Raw genomic sequence first — 27,151 nt, 5'->3', positions numbered from 1 at the left:
TTCCTTAATCAGGGCCAAGGGGCCTCTGATTTGATGACCACAGAGAACATCAAATGGGATAAAGCGCATTCCAATTTGAGGTACTTCACTATATGCAAAGAGAAGGCATGGGTGTAGAAGGTCCCTCTCCCTGTCAAGGGGTTCCTCTAAAGCTCCCATCATGCTCTTCAGTGTATGGTTAAACCTCATTATCAACACATTTGTCTGTGGTTGGTAGGCAATTGAGAACTTGTAGGAGACTCCACAGGGTTTTCACATGGCCTGCATGGCATTGCCTATCAGAGACTACCTCCTTGGGAAATCCTACTCTTGTAAAAATACCAAGTATGGTTTTGGCAAGTGCGCTGTGACAGTTCCCATTGGGATGGCCTTCGGGTACCTTGTGGTATGGTCCACTACAACACGTCTAAACCTTTTGCCTGAAGAGGTTGGAGGGTCAGTGGGGCCAACAATGCCAATCCCAACCCTCTCAAAAGGAATTCCCACAACTGGGAGAGGCATCCGGGGTGCCACATTCTTGGCTCTGCTTTTGCCAGATATCTGACAAGTGTGGCAGCTTTTGAAGAATCTGTCTACTTCAGCACCCGTCTGGGGCCAGTAGAAGTAAAGTGAGAGTCTCTCTTCGGTCTTCTTAGTGCTTAAGTGACCAGCCAGTGGGACCTCACATGATAACTGCAAAAGCAGAGATCTATTTCCCTGGGGTACCACCAGTCTCCTGTGGTCCCCTGGGGTTGACTCTACAGTTTCACCATATAAGAGGCCATCCTACCAATAGGGCCTGTGCTTCCCAGGATCTTGCTCTTCGAGCTGGGAAGCTGCTTGCCTGCACACGCCTTCAAGAGAGGGACACTCCCTTTGCCCCTGACTGAAGTCTGCCCTATAGTGCCCACCCTTTGCAAGTAAAGTCTGCAGATCAGGATGGTCTCTAGGACCTTAGGTGTGACACCAGTGTGCTTCAGCTCTCACACGCAGAGCTTTCATTCAAGGCACTGCATAGTTAAAAACCACAGGCTCTGTGAATAAACGGGCTGATGCCTTCTGTGTGATGACTCTGTACTCCTAAACTGGAGGAGGAATTGCTGGAGGGTCCAGTCCCTCCTTTTGTTTCAGAATAAAGCCTGGTTTAAAAAGCTTTGTGCTGTATGATGACTCTTTACTCGGAAACAAAAGCAGAGACTGGGCCCTCCAGCCCTCCTGTTTTGGAGTTCAGAGTCATCTTGCAGCTGTCGAGCCGAAGCCACGGTTACAGGTGGCAGTACTTCTGAGGCGCTGACACCTGCAAGTAGTCCGTGCAACTGTGCAGCGCTGCCTGAGGTGTCGGCATGGCTGGGGCTAGTCGCGGTGGGCCCCGGTGGGGCCCCGGCTCAGGAGCCCTTTCTGGAGCCTGCCGGGGCAGGCCCACTTAAAGCCCTGTCTAAGGCCAGTACCGGATAAAAATTGCTCAGTGAAAGGGGATTACTTAGCAAATGGTGTGAACATTTATTTGTAAAGGATATTTGTTTTTAATTGAAAGGGAACGTTTCCATCACCTGTTTATAGAAGGACGTCAAGCAAAGGGCCCTAAAGTCTCCTCTCGTCCATGTCACCCTGCCAACTGCAATAAATTAAGGGGGTGCCCCTTGCATTTCTATCACACCCAAAGCTTTTACGACTTCACTTATGCCAGTATTACTGCAAATATAGGTACTCTATTTAAATGTGTGTCTGTATTTAGACAATTCTTTTTAAAGTTTCACCAATACAACTCTTTTTCTAGCATATACCCATCACTGGAAGTCCAGCTTTATCTAGCGCTGACAGTTTTCATAGGTGCTATAAACCGTTGCACTGAGGTGATTAACATGTTAACAGATAGGTGACCGGCTTAATAATGCAGCACGTTTGGCATCGGTGCATGTAGGCACGGGGGTACAATGTGGAGCACCCCGCGGACCTGATAGCTTAACTAATTAAGCACTCAGCCCAGCCATCTGTTTTCAGCCTGTACGACACAGGCATCAGTGTCAGAGAACAGTGGACATGAACACTTAACAGGTGAACCCTGCCCTCAACTAACGATGCCACTGAATGCCTGCTTGTTACACACTTGCAGAGACAGGTGGCAGAGAATGGGGGTCATCACGACTGTGGCGTTAAGGGTTTAACGGCGCCGTAAAACCCTTAACGCCTGAATACGAGGTCCCTTTGTGGCTCCCGACCTTAACGGCTGGTCTGGACCAGCCGTTAAAGTAGGGACCCGCAAAGGGACTTCCGAGGTAATTACGGTACCGCAATTTGCGGTATTGTAATTACCGCCTTCCCCAGTCCCATTGAGCCCTATGGGGCAAAAATGGGAATGGGGAAGGGCCAATGGTAAATGGGGAATTACCCCCCCACCAACCTTGGAAAGGGGCAGTATTTCCCCATTTACCATTGGCGGACTCTTTACAATACCAGAAGCAAACATGGTGCTAATAGCGCCATTGGTTACCGCCGGTGTTGTAATGAGGGCCAATCTGTGTCCACGAGGCACAATCATTCCTCAAGGGAAAATTAAGATGAATTAAAACTGAGTTTGGAAGGCTTGAAATAAAAAAAAGTAGAAACATACATGGCAAATAAATGAAGCAGCGTGAGTCCTCCTGGGGTGCTGAAGAGGAAACCATTCAGTAAAGCATTACAAATAGGTGCATTGGGTGCTGCATTGCCATTTGAACAAATAACATTCTCAAGCTTTCAAGTCCCAAGACCCTCGCCAAACATTAGGACGGTAGGGTCTAATTAGGACACACTATTTCTGAGGATGTGGAGGGTTAAGACTTGCCTGTGTAGTGCACCGTGACCACAGGGGTACACTGGGAAAACAAAGTGACCCCGGAAATGTTCTTCTAAGTGGCTTCAGATTAACCCGTGCATGCAAGCCCAATAACTCTTGGTAGGATTTTGCAGCTTTTCCTACAAGAACATTTGGGATGAATGGGTCCAGATTATGTATTTTAATGGAATAATATAATGGAAGCTTTAGAAGAAATTCTTAACTTCAATTGAAAGTGGGGGATGATAAAAGATGGAATGAAGGGGTCGGGGTGCACAGGAGAGATGGCAAGAGGTCCTGAAAACCAAGCAATGCACACAAAAGAGGAACATAAAACTGAGGCCCGCAGGGGAAACTCCAGATTTCGCTGTATGCCAGCCCAGCACTGCGGGACCCATTTCAAATATAGCATTTGACAGGGGAAGTCGATTGTGTTGACGTAGAAGCCTGTGCCGGTACAGCCCATTTTGGCACGTCCGTTTCGGCGCCGGCTGTTTTGGTGCACCACATTGGCGGCAGAGCCCATTTTGCCACGAGCAAAGTGGCACGAAAGCCAATTGGCCGCAAGCTTTTGGCACGAGGGTCAAGTGGACGCGGCTGACATTGCAGTCTATGTGCAAATGGCCCTCGAGCCAAATGGGCCCTCGGGGTAGGGGAGTGCAGGGGTACTGCCATAAACCCTGTGAGGAATTCATGTAAAATGAGTTCGTGAAGCAGATGCCTGCGTTCATTAAATGCATAGTTTCTTACATGTAGGGCCCAGGCAGATAATAGTTTTCGGGAGCCGTTTGACAACGCTGCAAGGGGGTTCCCCTAAACATTACATTAAATCGGTGATGACTTTAGAGCATAGCTCTCAACTCACCCGCTTTTGGCGGGTGTCACCCGCCAAAGCATCTACACACCCGCCCACCCGCCAGCTCATCTGTTTCACCCGCCTTGGCAAAGGTGGGAGCTACGATTTATTTTTGCCGGGACCCGATTTCGAGATCCCGAAATCGGGTCCCGGAGCGACTCTTCCTACGCGAATGGAGGTGTGAAAAGCAAGTGTCATGCTTTTCACGCCCCCATTTCCTCCCCCTTCCCCTCCCTGGCGCTCTCCTCCAATGAGAGGATTGTGCCTGGGAGCATTCCCCCCCACCCCCCTCCCGTAAAAGGTCAGCGACATAGAAGTAGGACTGCCGTTTCATGTTTTTACGGCAGTCCTACTTTTATGTTTATGGCCTTTCTGGGTTTTCATCCGCCTTGGTATCAAAAAAGGTTGAGAGGTATGCTTTAGAGTCAGGCTTGTAATACAGATCTGTAAAACAAAAAAGAAAGTCATTTTAACCTCCTAGCAACAAGTCCAACGTGGGCTTGTTTTGCTGCTGAAATAAAAAAAAAAAGAAACTGAGTCAACACCTTATATTCATTGCTAAAATGTTCTATTCTTTGTTTGTCGAACTGGCAGTCTTCGGGATAAAAGCTAAAAAAAAAACAAGAAACACAATGTGACTAGCGTTGCAGTGTTATTTACGCTGGCTGGTGAAAAAAGATCACGTGGGGCTGAATATACCTTGGCGCCGAGACATCCTGTTATGTTTTGCAGCCGCCAGTAGACATGCTGCTCCTGCTGCTGCTGCCTGGCAACGCTTTTCTCCATCCAATCAACACGCGCCGAAACGTCCTGGTCTGAACCTGAGCTGCTCCCAGTTCCTAAGCGGAGTGCATCCTGGCATCTAGTGGGCATAAGGGGCACGCTAGTTCGAAAGATAATTTTTCAAGGATGATGAACAGTATCTCGAAACGCAGTGTCTTCAACAGCTCAGTTGTTATTTCTCTCCCAGGTACATATCGCCATCGTGTGCTGAATATGAGGAACTCGTTTAACATTTTACAAAACGTTAGGAGATAAAATAAGGAACCGCTAGTAGATACTTGATTACGTCATCGCACGGCCCTTACCCCTTGATCAAGAAAAAATAAAAGACACAACGTTGAACCAACTTTCAAGTAAATCTTCCAAGCTGAACTCATGGAGATATAATAACGCTTGCACCAGAGCCTCGCTATAATAAATGGAGCCAGAGGCTCATCCCAACTGAAACCAAAGCCATGATTTTCCAAAAACAGTCCAGAGCTGGAACGAAGCAACATCAATTCATAAGAAAAAGAGAAATGACTGAACACACAAACCACTAAACATTTCTGACATAACATTGAACACCTCTAGAAACTTAAACCAACCCATGAAAAACCTATTTGCTGAAAACCTTGCCTAGGACCATTTGACAATGTTATTAGATCACTTCCCCTTTACTTCAGTAAAGTTGGGGGTTTCCCTTCGTTAAATATGGGGGGTGGGGTCGCCCAACGGAACGCTTGCACCTGCTGTTTTGTGTACCAGTGCTGAACGGACATGGAAATACCCCCAACAGTGGTAGTCGATGAGAACTAGAGGGATACCAATTACCGCTTGATATGAAAAACAAACCGCAAAATTTAAGGTGCACCACCGGTAAAGTGTTAGGGGGTTTTACTAAAGTCCACCTATGGTAGGACTGAAGAAGACTCATTCTTAGGAGCACAGGTCTCCAAATCTTAGGTTTGGTGTGAACTACCCAAAAGGTTTGGTAGCAATGGTCGAGCAGCCAGGCTTAGACTAGGAGGGATAAGGGCTGTAGGTGAGTACAAAATACTTTGAGCACACTTATAGTCAAGGAAACACTCAAAAACGGTAGTTATATAAAAGCATTGTTACTTATTATATACATTATAGATCTGAGAAAAGCGTTTGATATGGTGGATGGGAACTTATTATGGGCAAAAATGGAGGCCGAAAACTGCCCTAATGAGATACCGGGAACCATAAAAGCCTTATTTTCCTCAACCAGAGTCCAGATTAGATTGAACAATCATGGAACTTTAACAAAAGAAATGTGCACGTATCAAGGACTAAAACAGTGATGCCCTTTGGCGCCTACTTTATTTAACTTCTTAGCAGATCTAAAAAATTGGGAGAATCAGGCTAATACATTCCCACCACAGATCAATGGCCAAAATATATCATGCATGGTATACGCAGACGATGTAGTCCTTATGGACCAAACACCCATAGGCCTCCACAGAGCATTAACAGATATACAAAAATACATGCAGAAGAATGGCCTACAAATAAATGTCGCCAAAACCAACATTCTAGTCTCCTGGAAAGGGTAGACAGAAAACAAGATTTAAATGGCACTTAGGGAGCCAGATCCGATCCCAGGCTACCTCAGTAGTATACCTCGGTATACGGATAAATTCCAGTTGGGTAGATATTCCATGCCAGCAAGATCTGAAAATAAAAGTAAAATCCCTAACGGCTCAGGACCGTTTCATCTACAGGAAATATTGTAGATTCTCCATCCTACCAATCCTATACTTTTATAAAACAAAGGTTGTGGCACGTTTGACCTATGGAGCAGAGGCTTGCACGGTTACCCCTGGAAAATCTGGGGCAAGCTACAAGCTTTCTTTTGGAGGAAGATTCTGAGATTGCCTCAAATCATCCCTATAGCAATGATTAGATACAAGTTGGGGCTGGCATTGATATATGCCAGCTCGGTCTGGAAGTCGCTATCTCTATTTAGAAAATGCATGTTGACCTAAAGCCCTACTCAATTCTAATGCAGCAAAAAAAACCTGAAAGATAGCAAGCTTCAAGACCAATGGGGGAAAACATGCTTAGCCCTGGTAGACTCTTTGTGTACTTGTTTGGGCACCCGCCGACTAAATCGGGGGAAAGTCAAAAAACATCTGAAAGAAGATGATTGGATTGGGACTCTGAGGGTAAGGGGTTCATACCTTCATCAAACTCACATGACGAACTAAACGAAGGCCTATGAGTCTATTCCCAAATATCTGAAACACTTTCCATCTGAATGGTACAGATCGCAATTCATGAGATTTCACTTCAACACCCTGCCGACAAGACAAATCCAGAAATGATATGGACAAGTCTCGGATTCCATATGTAGATTCTGCAACTTGCAGCAAAACATGGAAACACTAAAGGATATAGGGCCTCATTACGACCCTGGCGCTAAGTGTTTAACGGCGCCGAAAAAGGCTGTGGCGCTGTTAAACACTTAGCGCCTTACTACGAGGTCCCTTTGCGGGACCCGACCTTAACGGCTGGTCTACACCAGCCGTTAAAGTAGGGACCCGCAAAGGGACCTTGGTGGTAAGTACGGTACCGCAATTTGCGGTACCGTACTTAGCGCCTTCCCCATTCCCATAGAGCCCTATGGGGCGAAAATGGGGAAGGGCCATGGTTCAATGGGGAATTACCGCCCGCCAACCTTGGAATGGGGTGGTAATTCCCCATTGAACAATAGCAGACCCGTTACAACACCCGCACCAACCATGGTGCTAATAGCACCATGGTTTAGCGCCGGTGTTGTAATTAGGGCAATAGTCTTGTTTTGTCCAGGACTAACGGAGATCTGCACAAGGTACATTGGTGTAAAGACTGGAGGGGGGTATCTGTAATCCTGCCCTATATATGACAGAGTACAAGCACAGAGCACCCCATCCAAGGCTCTCTATTGGGTAGCTATGGACGAGCAATCAAGGCTTAAGCTCTCATGAGGTGATGCAGGCTGGTCCTTAAGTACAGTTTGATCCCCAAGCCCCAACAAAGGAATGACCACACACTATGTTATGTGGTAGTATAGTTCTTTATATAAAAATAAGGTTCACGATATATACATCAATTCATAACACATTTTGAACTCTGGCAATTCTATTATGGCAAATATATACAATGTATATGTGGTACCACAATTTGCTATTGACTCCTTTAAAATGCATCAACTGCTGACAGTTATAATGGCATACAAATCACACAGCAGTGGGTAACAGCATAAATCATATGAAGGACGGCAAGGTTAAGTTAAACATTGGCAGAATGGTTTCTTCCTCTACCAGGGCACAATTCTGAGTGAGGATCTCCCCACCTGGGCAACCTGTAATAAAGAATATTAATAAGCCCAGTCCATTAATGTTTAAATAGTCGTGTTTCCTGGTTAAAATGTTCATCTACCCCACTGTACCTGAGTTAGAAGAGTTTCTTCGACGGTTGCTCAACGGATCCCTCAAGAGTGGACTCCCTTTCAAGCAGGAGCCACAGAACGTTGAGATTCCTCGAAGAAAATGTGAACACTGGTGTCGAGACAGCAGCTTCGATCTTCGCTGTGCTCTTCGACAATCGTTCAAGAAAGTCCTGGGAAGATGAGGCGTGCGGTGCACCTCGACTCAACCATGGCTGGATTTCGGATCTTCACTTGTCAGCCACTTTGTTGACTTCAGGTGGAGGGAAACCCACCGGCGGACATTCCTCTGTCATCGCCGACCTCGACTTTCTCTGCCGAGACAAAGCGGTCGATGGTGATGGCAAGGAAGCCCTTTGTTTAATGTTCTTAGGCAAGGTGGTGTCCTGCTGTTCCAGTCGTCGAGCAGCAGAGCATCAAGCTGTCCCTGCTTCTGGGCAACATGACTCAACTGGCATCCACTGGTTACGGAAATCCTCCAAATCTTGGTCGTCAGTGATGGACTTCGACAGCCTCAATGTCCTGGTGCTTTACCTCAAGATTTTTGGTGGACCCATCTCCGGTTGACAACCTTCCGGGACTGGCTTCCAGGGTGCCTCAATGAAGATTAGCTTATGCACAATGTTCCCTCGCAGCTCAGTGAGAGGTCTCCTAGCCAGGTCCTCTCTTAGATCAGTCCTTGACAGACTCGACAGCTTCTAGATCGGGTCAAAGGAAAGCAGCAGCAATTCTTCTTCTTCCAGCTGGGCTTCAAGGATATTTAGTACAGGGGGGTGGTCCTGACCTCAAATATTTACACTACAGTGATTTGCTGTAGAAACAATTATAACACATCTCCATGTTCAATACATCTTCAAAAGTATGCATCCTGGGATGAAAAACGTACAAATCCAAATTCTGGAAAAACTAAAACCAGTCGTTAAGACCTTTATTTATTTAGGTCGCATTTTACAGCACGGATACTTAAATTTTGCTGGCTGAAAGACTTACATATAGAGAGTAAACAGTAAACATGGTCACCGGCGACAACACTGAAGGTGGTAAGGATAATGTAGGTCATTGGTCTCAATGTTGTAGGTTCAAGACACGATGACGTGGGACGTTTCAGCTGTGAAGGGGTGGCAGCCTTCTTCTGGGGCCAGGAAAAGCAGGTCTCCCTACGGTTAAAATACAATATATAAGATATTGTTGGATGTTCCAGAACCTGGATCATGTACGCAAATGTTAAAAATGCCCGTGAGGGGCTACAATCTTGGAAAAGCCCTCGGACCCAAGCACTGACCTTGCAATCAGAGGTTTTTAGGTGAAAGAGCTGGTAGTAACTGTGCTCATGGTTGAAGGATGGTGGCCCGCTAGCTGAGGGGCGCTGGGTAGACGCTGAGGAGTGAAAAAAGGATACATGGAATGGTGTAAGATACATGTGGCTGTGGAGCCTAAAACTGGCTGGAATGGAGTGAAAGGCCCAGAGGGAGAAAGGTACCTGGAGGAACGGGCACCGTCAGGCGAGGTGCTGCGTGGGTCCCTTGGTATGGAAGGAGTCTTGGAGGCAGGAGAATAGTTCCTGTCTGTAGGTAATGGGCGGCCAGGCGATTGAAGCTGCTGGGCGAAGGGAGACAAAAATAGGGAAAAAGTGCCCATCTGTCAGTAAAGGGAACGGGCTCAGAGTTGGAGCTCACGATGGGAAGGGGGTGCCCATAGTGGGCTAGAACTCACCTCAAGTCAGGGATCTATTGGCATGCGATAGAATCTCAGAGAAGCAGTGCTCGCGTACAGCGGGGAAGGAGCTGTGCGAGCAAACAACGGTACGCATGTGGCTGGAGTGAGTGACTGTCTCTCGCTCATGCGCAGGGGTGCAAATGGCAGGTCTCCAGGGACAAAAGTGGAACAGGTGAGCACTACGCATGGTCTAGCCATGTGTCTCAGTGTGCACGCAGTGCCACATTTATCCATTAGGATTAGGCTGTTCAGTAGTGTAAGCAATGCAGGGAACTCAGCGTCTAACAGGAATAAGTTAACACTAACTCGCCGAGAGATGCGCCCGTATAATCGCCGCACAACACTCTCTGCGCGGTCCTCTTAGCTCAAACGTCAGCGGGGTTGCCAAACACAATAGTAGGACTACAGATCGTAGAACATAAACAAGTTTGCTGGGGTACGCCCATTGGAAGAAATCAAGTGGACAGTGAAAACGGACTAGATGTAAGCTAGTCCATGGCCTGGAAGCTAACCAAGGACTTGGCGGCGCCATGGCGGGAGGGGACTAGCATGACTATTCAGCCTGAATATACTGGCAGGCAAAAGAATGGGTACAAATGCACTTTAAAATAAATATGCATGCAGATAGTAGAGTGAAACTGGATAGAGAGACTCAAAATGTGAACCTGAGTAGGACTACCAAGAAGACATGGGGCCTCATTACGAGGTTTGAGGTAGCCTTGCCGGGTTTACCGACAAGGCTGCCTCCAAACTCGCATCCGGGTCTGGCACCCGCGAATGGGCAATTACCGGGCTATTCCGGCCGAGCCGGACCCGGTAATTGCCCTTTCGCGGGTGCCTGGCCCAGTACATCCCCATTCCCATTTGAGCCCCATGGGGCTCAATGGGAATGGGGAGGGTGGTAGCACCGGTACTGTTAATAACGGTACCGGTGCTACCATCATGTTCTGCTCGCGGGTGCCGGTATGGCCACTAAGTCAGACCTGGTGGCTGCAAGGGCACCCGCGAGCAGAACTCCTAGTATGGCGGTACGGTAGCAACAGTGCCGGTAGCGATACCGGCGCTGTTGTTGCCTTACCGTCATACTTGTAATGAGGCCCATGGTGTTGTTGAGGCCATGTTCTATTGTGTTGAGCCTGAAGATCCATCTGGATTCTTTGATGGACAACAATGTGTGCGAATTGAAGGTGTTTTTAACTGTATCAAGAACCAGCCAAAGGATCTCATCGGCTGAGTGGCCATATTCCATATAATGGCCAACCATAGGGATTGTGCTGTTGCGGCACCTAATGCGTGACAAGTGTTCAGTGATTCTAGTGTGGACCGATCTTGAAGTTTGTCTGACATACCATAGGCCGCAGGGGCATTGAATGCAGTAAATGAGCCATGCTGTCTTGCAGCTAGTATGTTCCCACCTACTGCGGCCGATATCAAATGCCTTCATTTTGCTGCACAATTTGCAAACCGACCATGTCCCACAAGGGAAGTGTCCCGTGAGTGACATCAAGTCCCAACCAGTAGTCGTCGACCTATTGCCTTTAGGATTAGAGTGCACTAAATGGTCCCTCAAGTTCTTCTGTCGCTTAAGAACGAACAGTGGTGACGGTTTGTTGGGCAGGTTGAGTTGCACCATGGGCCAAAACGTCCGAATACTTTTTTTTGACTGACAAAGTGACAGTACTATAGGTTAGGGCACATACCAGTTTGTCTTGGTGATCAGCTGAGGGTGGATCACCTTGCAGGACAGCCAGCCAGCCACCCATTTCAAACTGGTTCCAGCCAGGCATACCCTAAAACAAAGGCCAGGGAAGTTTCATGCTCCTCCCTCACTTCCTGGCTCAGCAGAAGCACTGGAGCTTCACAAAGGGATCCTGCCAAAGGCCAAACTCAAAGCAGACCCACACCCACCTGGAATGGTAGAAGAAGGGTCAAGAAGGAACACACAAATGTAAACTGGCAATAAAAGAAGAATGGGGCCATTTTGGGAACATGGTCACACGTGGGTGCTGTACTGCTGCTGTGGAAACAGTCTGCAAGTAACTAACACGAGAAATGGTAAAAGGTATCCACTGCCACCAACTATTTAGGGTTTCCTGTTACTGTAACTATAAATGTTACTGGAGCAGTGGGACAGGAGTTAGAATGTAGCCACTCAGCACTCCACAGAGGGTGGTGGTGCCGATCCCACAAACAGAAAGGTAAGTAAGATAAAAGTATCCTACTATCCTTGTGAACAGTAGTTCAAGGCAAAAGTAATAAAGAATAGGAAGGGAAGCCCAAGGGACTCCCCGGCAACACTGCACATAGGGTGCTGTGTGCTGCAACCATTTATTACAGATACCTGTAGTGAAATACATGGAGGAAATCATGACTTCAATAAAAGTAAAAAGAAAACACTAGCAGAAAAAATAGGGTTCCTATCTCAGAGAAAAAGAATTAGTGAGTGGTAAAAAGTCCCAGTCACTCACGAGAGTAAAGCAACACATCCCAGAAGTCCAGCAAAAGTGCTGGGGGTCTCTCAGGTTGAGGGGAATTGGCACAAGAAATGAACATTCTCCCTAACGAGGGGTTAAGCCCACTCCAATTGGAGGTACTTCTCTATATGCAACTAAAAGGCATGGCAGTAGAAGGTCCCACTTCCTGCAAAGGGGTTCCTCTAAAGCTCCCATTATGCTCTTCAGTGTACAGTTAAACCTCTCTAAAAAAAGACCTCTGGTTTGTGGGTGGTAGGCATTCGAGGACTTGTAGAAGACTCCACAGGTTTTGCACATGGCCTGCATGTAGAGGGACATATCATGTGACCCCCTGTAAGAGACTACCTCCTTGGGAAATCCTACCCCAGTAAAATAAATACTAGGTAGGGCCTCAGCAACTGCCTGAGCAGTGACAGCTCTCATTGGGATTATCTCAAGGAACCCAGTGGTATGGTCCACTACAAAAAGTATAGACCTGTTGTCTGAGGAGGTTGGAGGTTCAATGGAACCAACAATGTCTATCCCAACCCTCTCAAAAGGAATTCCCACCACTAGGAGAGGAACCTGGGGTGTCACATTCTTGGCTCCACTTTTGGCAGACATCTGACAAGTTTGGCAGCCTTTGCAGAATCCATCTACTTCAGCACCCATCTGGGGCCAGTACAAGTAAAGTGAGAGTCTCTCTTTGGTCTTCTTAATGCTTAAGTTACCAGTCAGTGGGACCTCGTGTGCTATCTGCAAACGCAGAGATCTATTTTCTTGGGGTACCACCAGTATCCTGTGGTCCCCTGGGGTTGACTCTACAGAATCACCATATAAGAGGCCATCTCCCAATAGAGTCGCTGCTTCTCAGGATCTTGCCCTTCAAGCTGGGAAGCTCTTTGCCTGTACAAGCCTTCAAGAGGGGACACTCTCTTTTCCCCTGACTGAAGTCTGCCCTAGAGGGCCCACCTTCGGCAAGTTAAGTCTGTAGATCAGGATGGTCCCTAGGATCCAGATCTTCAAGACAGGGTTGAATCTTCTCCACCTCTGTGTCACCAGTAGGTGGGGCTTCTGAGGCTTCTGTTTCAGTCACCTCAACCTGAGCTGGAGGTGGGATCAGAGGGGTACAGACAAGCTTTGTGGACACAGGAGCTCTGTTCCTCTCGGACGGTTTGGATTTGGGGCCTTTTTTCACTTTGGAGACACTGGATGTCTCCTCAGTTTCGGGGGGAGGTCTATTAAGGTGGTCTCAATGGCCTTTCTTGTCTGAGCCCTTGTTTTACAACTTGGGGGCGCTGCTGTTTTGGAGACAACACCCAAGGCCTTCAGGTCATTGCCCAACAACACAGTCCCAGGCACCTCTGCCTGGACACTGACAGGAATTCTGACAGTCATACCATTTCATTTGATGGCGACAAGCAGTATAGGAAGCATTTGGATAGAGCCTCCTGCATGTTTGGTGGGCTTCCTAGATGCCTTAGCTACATCTTGGGGGTTGAGAAGACTCTCATCTACTACCGTAATGCTTGCCTCAGTGTATTTTATGGCAAGGGTCTCCTGGCTATTGATGAGTACATTGTGCTTAAAGTAGTCTTAAGTGTTACCTGGAAAGGAATGTTAGATATCCTGGCTCTGTTGTTCCCAAGACGCAAAGGACACTAATGTAACTCTAGCTTGAACTCCAATGAGCTCTTCAGCTAGAGAGTGAAAGTTGGAACCTGTCATTGGAGCTTATCCCTCTTGGGTGAAGGCTAAGGAGACAGATGGGATCCCCAAGCATTTACCCTTACATCTGGGATTACCTATTACTTGGTCACCAGACCCACAAACCACACATTTATCAAACGGTCTCTGGAATGGGGGTTTCTGGTAACCACCCTCTGGTTTGGCTCCAGAGGAGTCACTAGCCCTATAACATTTTCCATGGTGTTTCTGCATTTTGGTTATGTTTGTGAACTCCTTTGGATGGGGGGTTTGTGTAATTCTCTTTCCTTTCTTTCTTATGCTTCTTCCCCACCTCCTTCTTGTGAGGAACCCCAGATTTCTTGTGAGTGGCCCTGTTGGCCACCAACAGGTCAGCAGCAATTGCTAGCTTCTTGGGGTCTAACTCTTTTAAGTCATCAAGGTGCTGTCTCAGTTCTGTGGAACAGGCATCAAAAATGCTTTCTAGCATAAAGAGATTTTGCATGCCATACAAGTTCTCACCTTATGGCCTTCAATAATACTACATCCTTTTTCTGATGGCCCCTAAACCTTTTTAGATACCGGGAATAAGTCTTCCTATATCTAGCTATGAGAGCTTGCTTGACCAAGCTTTATTCCCTTCTATCAGCAGCAGCCACCTCCAAAAGCACTGCACAGCCATTCTGGGAAAGACTAGAAAGAACCCATGGTACAAGTGCACCATCACTCACTTCATGCATTTCACCAGCAAATTCAAATGCCATCAACCAATCAGTTATATAATTCTTAACATCACATGAACTCATCAAATCCTCAGGGAGCTTAGGCTTGGGAATCCTGGAAACATCAGCCAGAGGAGACCCTGGAGAGGAAGAGGAGTTATTAAGAGACGTTCTTCTCATGCTGCATTTACATCTCTCTGAGGGTTGCCAGTCATTTGGTCGAAATCAATTGGTCGACTGGACAACTGGTCGAATCAATTTGGTCGAAAACCAAATGGTCGAATTTTTTTTTTTTTTTTTTTTACCCCTTTTTTTTTTTTTTTGGGGGGGTCCCCCCCCCCAACCCCCTTTTTTTCTTTCTTTTTTTTTTTTTTAACACGAAAACCCACAAAACACATATATAAATAAAAAAAAAAAATTCGACCATTTGGTTTTCGACCAAATGACGTCGACCAAATTGCAGTCGACCAGTTTGTAGTCGACCAAATGACTGGACACCCTCTCTGAGGCCATGTCTGATTCCCTTCTCTCTGAGCTGTAATTTTCTATGTTCTAGATGCAACTTCATTTCTATGATCTTTGCCTTTTGTTTCTCAATTGCCAAAAGCACCTCAGAAGGTAAGGTAGAGGGGGGTGCAGGCATGGGGGCTTCAGCAGGAGGGGACTCTGTATTGGCACAGGGTCATTCTGCAATACAATATCAGCTCTGAAGTTAGAACTTAAATTATAGTTTGCTTCATCCGCCTCTATTAAATCAATGTCAACAGGATATTCCATTTGGGCTTTATTCGACAATAGCCATTAGCCAAAACACATAAAACTCATCACAATAGTTCATGTATAAGAATCTTGAATAAACATATTAAGAAAAACATGCTTTGTAAAATCATGAATGCCTAGACGCCTCATTATTGTTAACCAATAATATACCTTTACATAAACTAGGACAAGCTAAAATCAATACAAGCTTTTACAAGAGGGAAATGGCCTCAGTCATATAACACTCTGGGCTAAAGTGCTTTAATTTAAGCAACATACATTTTGACAATTCTTGTGACCCCTCCATAAACGTGTTGTTATTCTGGCATGCCCTGAATGATTTAAATGAACTTCACTCCTGTTTAGCAGTACATTACGGAACTGGGTGTTGTGCTCCTAGATTTGTGAGCCCCCACACCTATCCCCCCAGCTTTCATAGCCCTTGAGCTTGTACTCCATGCCCGGACAGATAGGTGCCACAAAATATACAGTGTTAATGTTTTTGACAATGGTGAAATAGTAACAGTGCATCCCTTGTGCGGCGTATGCCATAAGTGTTACAAGTGTCTTCAGGTACTTGTTCCTCGGAGTGGCATACATCTGGAAAAAGAACAGGAAATGACAAAGGGTCTCACTGGCTAGGCCGCAGACTTGGCAGATATCATTTCTCGCTGCATCCATTTAAATGTGTGATAGGCAACGTTTAGTTGGCCCAGCCTGAAGTTCGTATACAAATGACGTGCATATAGAGGGACAACCACATCCAAATAATTCTCAAACCCCGGGAGCAGCTTACACTCCAGGTAGAAATTCCCTGTGGCCAGCCTGCTACAAGCATTAATCATGTTTGCTTCAGTAACCTCTCGCACTGTGCTCTTTAGCCTATCAGCAAAGCCAGCTGGGATACTTACAGGGTTATCCACGAAGGCCTCTAAATGTTATTTTGTCAGAAAACATTTAACATGGACGAACCAGGGTAAAGATCTACCATCCTTGTACTCCAGCAAGTGTTTAATGGCCTTGCGGTATATCCTGAGCCCTGGGGTTGTCCAGACTTCAGCCCAATACAGGACCGTCCTAAGGGCGACATCCGCACCTATTGGCCTATAACAAAGCTCGAGATAGATTGGTGTACCTAGGCACGAAGGTGGTAGGCCAAGCAAACATTTAAATACCCCCCTCTCCGCAAAACAATATTTATCAGCAGCCACATGACACCAAGTCTCTGCACCATACAGTGCCGCAGACTTTGCTTGGGCTGTATACATTGTTAGAGCAGGTGTAAAAGCCCCCCGGCCATGGGCAAGATAAAATCTCCGTATTGCCCCATTGTATTTAGTTAGGGTTGCACTAGATTTGGCAAACTGTGGGGTCCAGCTACCCCTATCATCAAGTCGAACACCAAGGTAATCAAAACTGCATTCTATGAGGGTATCATTGATGTGTAGTATGAACTTGGTGAATTTAGGTTGGAAGACTAGGGTTTTAGTTTTCCCTATATTGACCTCCAGTTGGAGATCAGTGCACTTTTCAACAAAGGCTCCCAGAGTAACCTCTAACGCCCTGCGGGAAGTGGATAGGAGGAATGCGTCATCCGCAAACAGGAGAATTGGAATGGCTTTTGCACCTACTTTGGGGTGGTCGAGGCTCTTTGATTTAACATGGCATATGATCTCATCAATATGAATATTTAGGTGAGACTGGTCTACTTCGGGACTTCTGAAAGTCCATCAAGGTTTGAATCAATTCAGATTTGTTTCCTTTACAACTAAGGTCTCTTTCCTTACATAATTCCTTAAGCGTGTCTACTTTGAGGGAGGCAAGATCCTCCTGCTTGTAGATATCCATATTGTAATATAATGTTCTCACAGCCAGAACGCTTGGGGAAAAACAGCCTTAGTGGATGGTTTTCCTGACCGCTGGTGTCTCGCAGGCTCAGTATATCTCAAACTACACAGTATCCCATCACTGTAACACCACTTTTTAGGGAGTTTTACTAAAGTCCACCTGTGGTAGTGCTTTAACAGACTCATTCTTAGGAGTACAGGGCTCCAACATTTAGGTTTGGCCTGAACTACCCAAAGGGTTTGGTAGAAATGGACAAGCAGCCAGGCTTAGTCTAGGAGGGAACAGGGCTGTAGGTCAGTACGAATACCTCTGACAACACTTATAGTCAAGCAAATACTTACACACTGAAGTTATACAAAAAATATGGTTATTTATTGTATACATTAAGTCAATGTTAAAATCAATATACAATTCAGGTAAGGAGAAATAGTTCACACTGATAGATATATACAGTCGATATTTGCTGGTGCAATACTCAGTTCAATAGTAGACCTTTAGATGAATAACAGGTAAGTAGTAAGAGTAGCTGTAGGTTAGCAAATCATATCTTCAACCAACATTTACTGGACAGAGCTTTAATGGTAGGTAAATAACCTTGTGTAAACCTTAACTTTAGAAGTCCAACCCTAACTGGGAAATGAGTGTCTCAAAAGTCAGAAGGGGACACTGGGGCACCAGGGACCTGTGAGCAACAGAACAAAAGCTGACGTTGTTAAAAGCCATATGTTCACAGAAGATGCTTTTTCATAGCAGGAAGGTAATGGAATTGGTTTCAAATGATTCAGGGGGGCTATATAGGCCACCTGAAAGATTTCAACCCCTAGGACGGATGTCCTGATGCCTGGGAGAACATGGTTGGGCCATCCACCCCAACGTGACGCAAGAAGCTCAGGAGGAGCGAACAGCAATACAACATTAGCCCAGATATGTGCCCAAGAGTGAGACAGTACCTTTTTCAGTGAAGGACAACAATGACACCGGCGAGTCCCCAAAGTAAGATGACAGCAGCTCCGGGTCAGGGGTCTGACCTTGGTGGCTGGAGGAAGACCATTTGGTGGGAGCAGATGGTAATACTCAGTCACAGTGATGCCCAGCAGATGATTTTCATGGCACCAGGTGGTGGAGGCTTGACACAGTCTTTGTAGCATCAATGGTTGTCACCCGGCAGTCTTCCTTCCATCATTCGGTCCATGACTCCGCTGAGGGGACTTCTATGATCAGGAGGTAGTCTCTGTAGGCCCAGACCAATGCCCACAAGTTTGCAGCTAGAACCACACTTGTCAAGATGATGCACCGCAGCAGTGCCAGAGGTCTCACGGTATTCAGAGATTGCAGGCCAGGAAGGTCACAGCTCGTCATGCGATGGCGCAGACTATAGCTGGTCTTAAGACTGGTTAGGCCCACCAGTCCAAGGAAGGATATTGCTGGTCTGGATCTTCCCTGTCGCACAGAAGAGAGGGCTGCAGCTGCAGTGGTCAAGCAGTCAGCTCTGGCGGTTGCTGGAGGTTGCTACAAACCTTCTTCTTCTTCTTCTTCTTCTTCTTCTTCTTCTTCTTCTTCTTCTTCTTCTTCTTCTTCTTCTTCTTCTTCTTCTTCTTCTTCTTCTTCTTCTTCTTCTTCTTCTTCTTCTTCTTCTTCTTCTTCTTCTTCTTCTTCTTCTTTTTCCTCTTCCTCTTCTTCCTCTTTTTCTTCTTCCAGTGGTTGACTTTTGCTTCTGCATCAAGACCCTCGCCTTATACACAGGAACCCAGCCAATCAGCATGCATGCTACATTCAAACTTTGGGTGATGGCTGCCGGGCACCCAGTCATAACTGGTTACAAGCAGACTTACTGGAGGATAAAGACCTGAGGAGTTTCAAGTCCTCCCAGCTTCATGTCCTCCCAGACACACTGCCGCCTCCGGGATGGCTTCCCCATGGGAACCCGGCAAAGAAAAAAGACAGATCAGGAGCTCCCCCATGCAGTTCGGGAGGAGGCTCAAAAAGGACAAGTCATCTCGAGTTGGCAGAAAAAGAAGACAGGCATCCTTTTAGGTCAATGGTGACCCATGTGCCCCTTACTGCAGCTGTGAATACAGCCTGGGGTGTAAGTTTCACAAAATCAGTAGAAAACATTCACTGCTAACAGACACTCAGATAAACGTGTCACTGTAACTAGAAAGTTACAGATGATGTGAGAACAGGGATACACATTGCCCCCTCAGCGCTCCACCTAAGGTGGGGTGTGCTGATCCCACAAAAGAAAAGCATAGGTAGGATAAGAAGAAAATATTTCTCTATCCTGGTTAACTTAAATTAGGACAGGAAAATAAAAGAAAACCAAAGAGGGGAGCTCAAGGAGCTTCCAGCAGCACTGCACAGAAAGTTCTGCGTGCTGCAATAGTAAAATACAGATGTCACGAAAAGAGGGAGGAAAGCAGGCTCCATCAAAAGCAACCAAAAAAGGGTTCCCAGAGCTACATTAAAAAGAATGAGTGAGTGGGGGCAAAAGGTTCCCACTCACTCAGTGGAGTCAGAAAAAATCCAATAGTCCAGCAAAAAGTGCTGGGGTACTCACTAAGTGGGGAGAATTACACACAAGATGCAAATTCTACTTAAAGCTAAAGAACACGCAATCTCTCCTATGAAAAACACTCCCACCTAGTTAACTGAGACATTTATGATGCTTTTCCCGAAAACAGACAGACCCTACCTCCCCTGACCTAGCGAGCCTCTAGCTCAATCTGACATTGATTAAGGCAAGATGTACTTTGGGGAACTTTGACCTGGATGGCTATTCCACTTTCACCTGTCCAGCCCCTCCGGTGGGATAGGGCGTCCTTGTGACGGTATTGCTGTTGCAATTGATGTTCAAATCTCAGCCTCTTCCTCAGTGTGGTATATATCTGAGGGCTTCCTGGCAATTCATGCTTGCTTCTTGGGTGGCATAGCAGATGTACTGCTGGCCAATGTCTATTGGAATTCTACTAAACATCCTATCAGGATTATCTGGCGTTATTGACTAGTTTATTTGATCGTTGGCTGGCCGATGGATACCAGCATGCTATGATTGTTGGAGGTGATTTTAATGGCCATTGTGCAGAAATGCAGATTCATAATGGCAAATCTACCATACCTCGCGAATGCTCCGCTAATCTCATGCGGGGTATGGACTGGTATTCATTCATGACCTCTTGGGATCTCTTGCAAATTGATGCTGCCTCCTCACTTGGCACTCCTGTTTATACTTGACATAGGGGTACTTGCACTTCATGGATTGATTACTTTTTTGTTTCTTCTTCCATGAAGTCTAGGTGTACTCCTATGTTTTTGCTGGATCCGGGAATTAGTGACCATCTTATTATCCACTTTATCATGCTAGCATATACATACAGGTGTGATAGTCTGCCTTATTGATTCCTGTAAAACCTTCTAGGAATGGTCTATCTAGTAGCTGGAATAGTATGACCTATGGCCGTCTTATAAGCTTGTTGAGGCAGGCCTGAAATATAGGGGCTGTAAACTCCATTTGTTATGATTCCTTGCCGACTATTGGCAAGAGACCACTGGACAGATGCATTGTGGAGGGCATTAGTATGGCCTCGAGTGGTAGGATTATTCTCCTCTCGGTCCCCCACACTCACCAATTTGGCCCTCGAATTAGGGACTCCAAGAGACATAAGAGACAGCCTATTAAGCATCTGAGGAGTTTGGGACTTTCCGATTGTGAATTTCATAGACGTAGGATGCGGAGGCTACTAGACACAGGAATCTGGTTAAAGTACACAAATATGACTTTTATTGGCAAGACAATCAGTTTATGATGAGATTCTTTTTCATTCCGATAATCGACAATTCTGGTCTTGTATAAACAAAATACAGGATTCTGCCTATGATTCTAAGGTGGAATCCTTACAAGAAAGCATATGGGTCTCTTATTATGCTCACACCCTCTTGGCTGTCCACTCTCCTAGTGTCTTTGAACGACCTATCTTTGATCAGCCCTGCCGATGGACTATGGAGGACATAGTATAGGCCATAAATAGACTCAAACCATCTAGGGCTCCCGTAATTATGGGCATGCTTCCTTAAACCCTATTTTGAGGAAATATATGTAACTAAAAAGGTTCCTTTGTCCTGGAATGAGTCTATTGGTATTCCCATATTTAAAAAAGGTATGTCATGTACCCTGGGAACTATAGGCTCATCGCTCTGTCTGGTTCCACAAGCAAAGTGTTTTCTATACTGCTCTTAGGGGATGGTAACAACTCCCTGAACCAAAATATCACTCTTTCATGTTTTCAGGTGGGTTTTCGCCAAGAAATTGGTACATCTCTAAAGGCTACACTGCTGAAACATCTATTGTAGAAAGTAAAAGCTACACAGGGGATGGAAATATACATGGCCTCTCAGGACTTATCCGCAGCTTTTGACTGCGTAGTACGTGATTGCCTGTGGGCTACACTACTCAAATATAAGGTTTCCATGAAAATTGTTCAGCTAATTGCCCATGGGGGCAAAAATGGGAATGGGGAAGTGCCTTGGTGAATGGGAAATTACCGCCCCCGCTCACCTTGGAGTAGGGCGGTAATTCCGCCATCCACCAAGGCGGGTAAAATACTGGCGGCAACCATGGTGCTAATAGCGCCATGGTTACCGCCTACCGTGTAATGAGGCCCAATTCACATTGTAGAGAATATGCCAAGTTCCCCAGAAAAAGAGGGGATCTACCTATATATTTGAAGTGTTTTCCTTGTCATAGGACCCAACAGGTTTTCTTACGCTTTAAGCTCAATCAATTCCACACTATAGAGAGAACTAGGTACTGGACTATGCCGATTCAAGGTCTGGGGTCTCTACAAAATTGTCATTTCTGCAAATGTCAAGTTGTCATTGAAACTCTCAAACATTGGATATTGGACTGAAAAGCTCTCTGTACAATTAGACTGACTACTTTTGTTCAGGAAAAGGAGAGCTTTTGCTCTGAATATTCCAGAGAATTGATTTGATTTTAACTCATGTGGGGAAGGAATATATCATTGTTTGTTGCGCTAGTACATTTTCTGAACTGTATGATTTTAATTGTTGTTAATTGATAATCATCTGTTTTTATGTACTGTGGAATTGTTGATTGCTTTGTAACTTTCATCTTCTATAAATTTGATGAAATGCTAATTTGATTTCTATTTTTACTGTGGGTTGTGTAAATTAAGATTTGTTTTTTTTGTTTTATCCCTTCTATGCTTTGTACATTTGTGAAAGGTTTTCTGTAAATCGAAACACGATAAAAAAAAGGAAAAATTAAGGCAAGATGTACAACCCACGATGAAACCCAAGCATAAGCACAGAACAAAACAGAATTCTACAGCTAGCTGAGCAGGAACGAGATCCTGGCAGAAGAATACTTACCCCCAAACATAGGCAACTGGAGACCAAATGCTTACATTGCCTGTTACAACAGACTTGAGATCGGGAGTGGCCAGCAGAGGCAGACCTGGAAGTAGAGACCCAACTAGATCGGCCAGCAATCTGATCTGGTCTCCAGAGCAAGGCTGGCCCGAGGGATGGGCAGTCTGTGCTATCGCCCAGGGTTCCACGCTTATGGGAGAACGCAGGCGTGGCTGCAGCGTGCACACCAAGTATTAAACATGCATTGGCAATGCCAATCGTTTTGGCGTTCGCAGTGAATTATTGCATTTTACATTTATGAATATGGATGTAAAATGTACTTGGGCCGTTTGGTCAGTCAGAGTGAGTGAGATCGATTGATTTGTGTGAGCAAAGTGCTCCTGTAACATTTCATAAGAAAGTGTTTTAGTGCTATCCACTGGAACATTTTGAGGGAAATATTGCAACAATGGTAAACTGTAAAGCATGTTTGGAAAGTACAATTGGCAGACATTCATAGTTTCACTTTGCCTAGTGATTAAAAATTCCCACCTTTACCTCAAAAACGGTATGACACTGGACTGTTGTGTCGACCATTTGGGTACTTCCGTATTGCTCTTTAATATAATAAATGGCGGCAAGGCATACGAGGAAGTCAGTAGTCTTAAAGACTAGTTCCTCTACAGAGTAGGCAGGATGGTGAAAGGGGCACTCACAGGACAGACCGGACTGGAAAAACAAAGTCATGCAAGTGGCAGATTATTCGACTGCTCACTGTATAATGCATTGCTTCGTTCTGCTTAAGTCAGGTTTGCCTCAAATGCCTACAAAGCTGGAGTAAAGGTTCACTGCTGCAAGCACTACCTCTGAGCGACTGGTGCAGCCTGTGATGTTCACGTGTTCTGTGACTGACAGGCTCAGGACAGATCACGTGAGGCAGAGTAAATAAAAGGGAGCAGGAAAGCTTGCCAAGGCAGTCTCCGCTCCAACTCCAGAGCAGAGTGTTTCGTGTCCCATTATTGCCTTGCACAGCGTGCCCAGCTGGCAGGCCCCGCCAGCCCTTCCCGCCATCCCGCAAGCCCGTCTGCCCTGCCGGCAATACACATCACACAGCCGAGGAAGTCAATCGCAAACAGAATTGAGTTAATCTCAGAATTTAAGGGGCAGTAGAGATTGGGAGGAGCCAGTCTCATGACAGACTTACCTCTGAACAGGGGTGTTGCTAGGTCTGAAAAAGGCCCGGGGCTACGCTGATGTCAGAACTATCAGGACTGGGGGCTAGCTAGCCTTTTGGTTGTAGCTCCTGAGATTCTATCCGGGGCTACAACCAAAAGATCAGGGGCTATAGCCCCCTTAGGCACCCCCTGGCAACGCCTCTGCCTCTGAACGGTGGCGGACATGGGTATGGGTCAGACAGACATCAGACTGCCCCTCTCAAAACCTAATAAAGATCAGCTGTGGCGGGACCTGTCACGCTCGTGCCTCCAAATGGCAGGGAGTAATGGGGAAGATCCAGGCCCATTTGAATCTCCATACAAAGGCAACTGACCTTGGAGTGGCACCGAGCTGTCACCACAATGCTACTTACTCTAAGTGTGCAGGCACTTGTACTCATATCTGCACAGCCCGCAGCAGGAAATGCTCCAGACACAAGAGCCGAGTGAACATGGAGGCTTTCAACAGCGACCTGCCAACACTGCATGATCATTATCCACCAAGGCTAACAACACAACTCACAAAATGGGCCTATTTACAAACGCGTTTTTGAATGGGAAAATCCCATTGAAACTTTTGTAGTAAACCAGGCCCAATGACCGCTAACAGGATAATGTGACAGAAATAGCACCTCACTGTACATCATAGGTAAAGGTCAGAAGGCAAACTGTACACATTGGATTTCGGAAGAGGTCTGGTAGAAAATTCTAGCAAGTCATTACTTCGGAAAAACCCCACCCCCTCGTCTCACCATAGAGACAGACAGACAGCCCCAACTTCTTAGCCACATTTAAGCAGGGTTCTGGAGCAAACCTTTTCACCCCAAACGGTGTCCTGCGAACTATATCACTAACGCCCTGGGAGAAGTTGCAGTGACTGCCGCTGTCACATACTTGCCAACATTCTGTGACCAAAAAGATGTAGGATTTTTCAAGTTTGAAAAATAATAATTCCCATAACAATGACATCACAGGAAAATACAAAACATACAAACATCCCAACATGGAAAGATGTTGAAATGTTAAAAATGTATAATTCTGAATGGTAACAGCAAATTGTCGGCAGATGCTGTGTGATTGCTTTCACTGGTGGCATGAGTGCAGGACAGAGCGCAGGAGCTGTCAGGTCAGTGGATTGGTCTGAGTGCAATCAAAGTAACCACCTACCAGTCCACTGTGTAGACAGACTAATTGATGTGTTGCATGCCTTGTCCTGGCACCTGCCTTAGAGTCACATAAATGACTCGCCACTGTAAAAAGCAGTAGGATCTGTCACTGAAATCTGCAGGCGGTAGGACTGCTTCAAAAGCATAGCCTACTGCCTAAATCTGTAGGGTTGGCAAGTATGCTGTCATGCCCACAGAAAGTATCCATCTCTCCTGCCCCACGTGTGAGCTCTTTGCACACAAATAAGCTGTCCACTGACAGATTCTATTTTCTGCAGTGTGTCAACCTCACAACCATGGCCGCCTACTGCACGTCGTCCATAATTCACACTGCTGACAAAGGAGACTATAATGTAATTTTGAAAACCTAGCTCAAGTTTATTCAAATGGTATTAAGAGCAGGTCTGCAAGCGCCTCAATGCATTTGCGTGCGTCTAAACACTAGAAGCAGGATGATTAAGCTATTGGGGCATGGCAACGTGTCACCACAGAAGCTAAACATCCCTCTATGCTGTCAACAAACTGCAACCAGGGTCCACCTTTCCATGTACCCTGCCCAGTGTCCGATCCTGGACAAGTGGGGTGACTGAACGCGCCAACTGGGAAGTGACGTCACGGACGTGAACATATAAAAGGAAATATGGCAAGTTCATTCATGCGAGCTTCAGAGGACATTTGAGTATTTTCTGTCCAGGAAATGAACTATCAACATCTGAAATATAACCCGAGCGGAGATTTTACTAGACAGTGTCTGGCAACTTATAAAAAGGAGCACACTTTTTAAAATGGCGAATCTGTATCAAAATATTCCCTGCATAGCACATTAGACATTTCACACTTCGGAACGTGTTTTCGTGTGGTTAGAGGATTAGCGTTTGGCACGAACACCTGTCGACCTCCATTCGAATCATGGCCCCGGGCTTGGGCCGCAGCAGGCGAAAATGCAGTACTCTAGCTATTCTTTAGACCCTACTTTCAAAACTGCCACGCGGGACGGCCTCTGTCCTCTGAAACAAGTAGGTGAGCGCCATGCAACCAACACGACATGTGCCCCGGTCAAATGTCTCATTCCTGCCTTGGGGGGTACCTGGGTGGGAGAGGAAGGCAGGCCCTACATGTAGCTCAATGGGGTCAAGTAAGTAGCCATAGCTCTCAACTCACACGCTTTTGGCGGGTGTCACCCGCCTTGTAAAGGGCTGGCTCACCCGCCCAGACTCCTGCACGCCCATTCATTCCAATGGGCGTCTCACCTGCCAAAAACAAAATCGAGTGATTTCACCCGCCTTTGCAGCACAAATGGTTGAGAGCTATGAAGTAGCACAAATACAGCCCAACTCCCGTGCGGCAGTGAAAACAAAGATCACTAAGCGGCCCGAGCTTTGAAAGTGAAACATGCACGTGACATGGTACAGTACTCCTAATTGGAAGAGAATTTGTAGAAAAAAGCAAGTTTTGGCTCACATCATTGTAATGGAACAAGAAATATCATTTAGTGTTTTGTCCAATCGTTCCACAACATTTCCAGTTGTCCTGCCAACCAGAAAGACAGCTTTCTGGCACATCTCTACTCCCTCTCTTCTCTGTAGCAAAAGGGTTGGAGATATTTTTGTGGCTATACCAAAACCAACACGCATTGGCAAAGCCAATTGTTTTGGAGGTTTTGTGTTTGTTTTAAAAAAAATAATTTTTTGGCATTGTCCAAGTGAATTTTGATATTCTAACAGGCGTTTAGTGAGTACCTTTCAGAGCAATCGCACCAAGGGCCCTTAGTGCAAGGGCACCCTGCAGAGGCATTGATAATACGGGCTTATGGGGCTATGGCCCCAGGTGTTTTGGTTGTAGCACCGGATAGAAGCTCAGGGGCTACAGTCAAAGGCTAGCTAACCCCGATCCCGACAGTCCCGACATTAGCATAGCCCCGGATCTTTTCCAGAACTAGCAACACCCCAGGCACCCTGTAGGCTGCGCACAAATAACTAATTGGGCCACTTAAATCAGCCCTTGTTTCCCACACAAAATAATCAAACAATAAGCAGTATGCCCCCCACGACCCTCTTAAAGAAAATAACTATGTGAACCTTCCTGGAAACTGCTGTACAAAAGGTGTATCGCAAAACAATCCCTGGCAATCTCTTGATCACACTATGGACGGTGAAGACATGCCTGCAATGTGCACATCACTAAATAAACACTATAGGAACCTTTAACTAGGCATGATGTGTCGTCACTACACGGCCAATAAAGTGAAAGCTGAAGAAAGACATACACTTCACAAAACAATTAAAACATGAGCCTCTTTAACAGTCACACACACAAGGCAAGAGCATAAAACGAGTCTTAAACAGACACACAAG

Source organism: Ambystoma mexicanum, chromosome 4q, assembly GCF_040938575.1.
Source record: "Ambystoma mexicanum isolate Mex_15411 chromosome 4q, UKY_AmexF1_1, whole genome shotgun sequence".
In the NCBI taxonomy this organism is placed as follows: domain Eukaryota; kingdom Metazoa; phylum Chordata; class Amphibia; order Caudata; family Ambystomatidae; genus Ambystoma; species Ambystoma mexicanum.
This window is presented reverse-complemented; position numbering follows the sequence as displayed.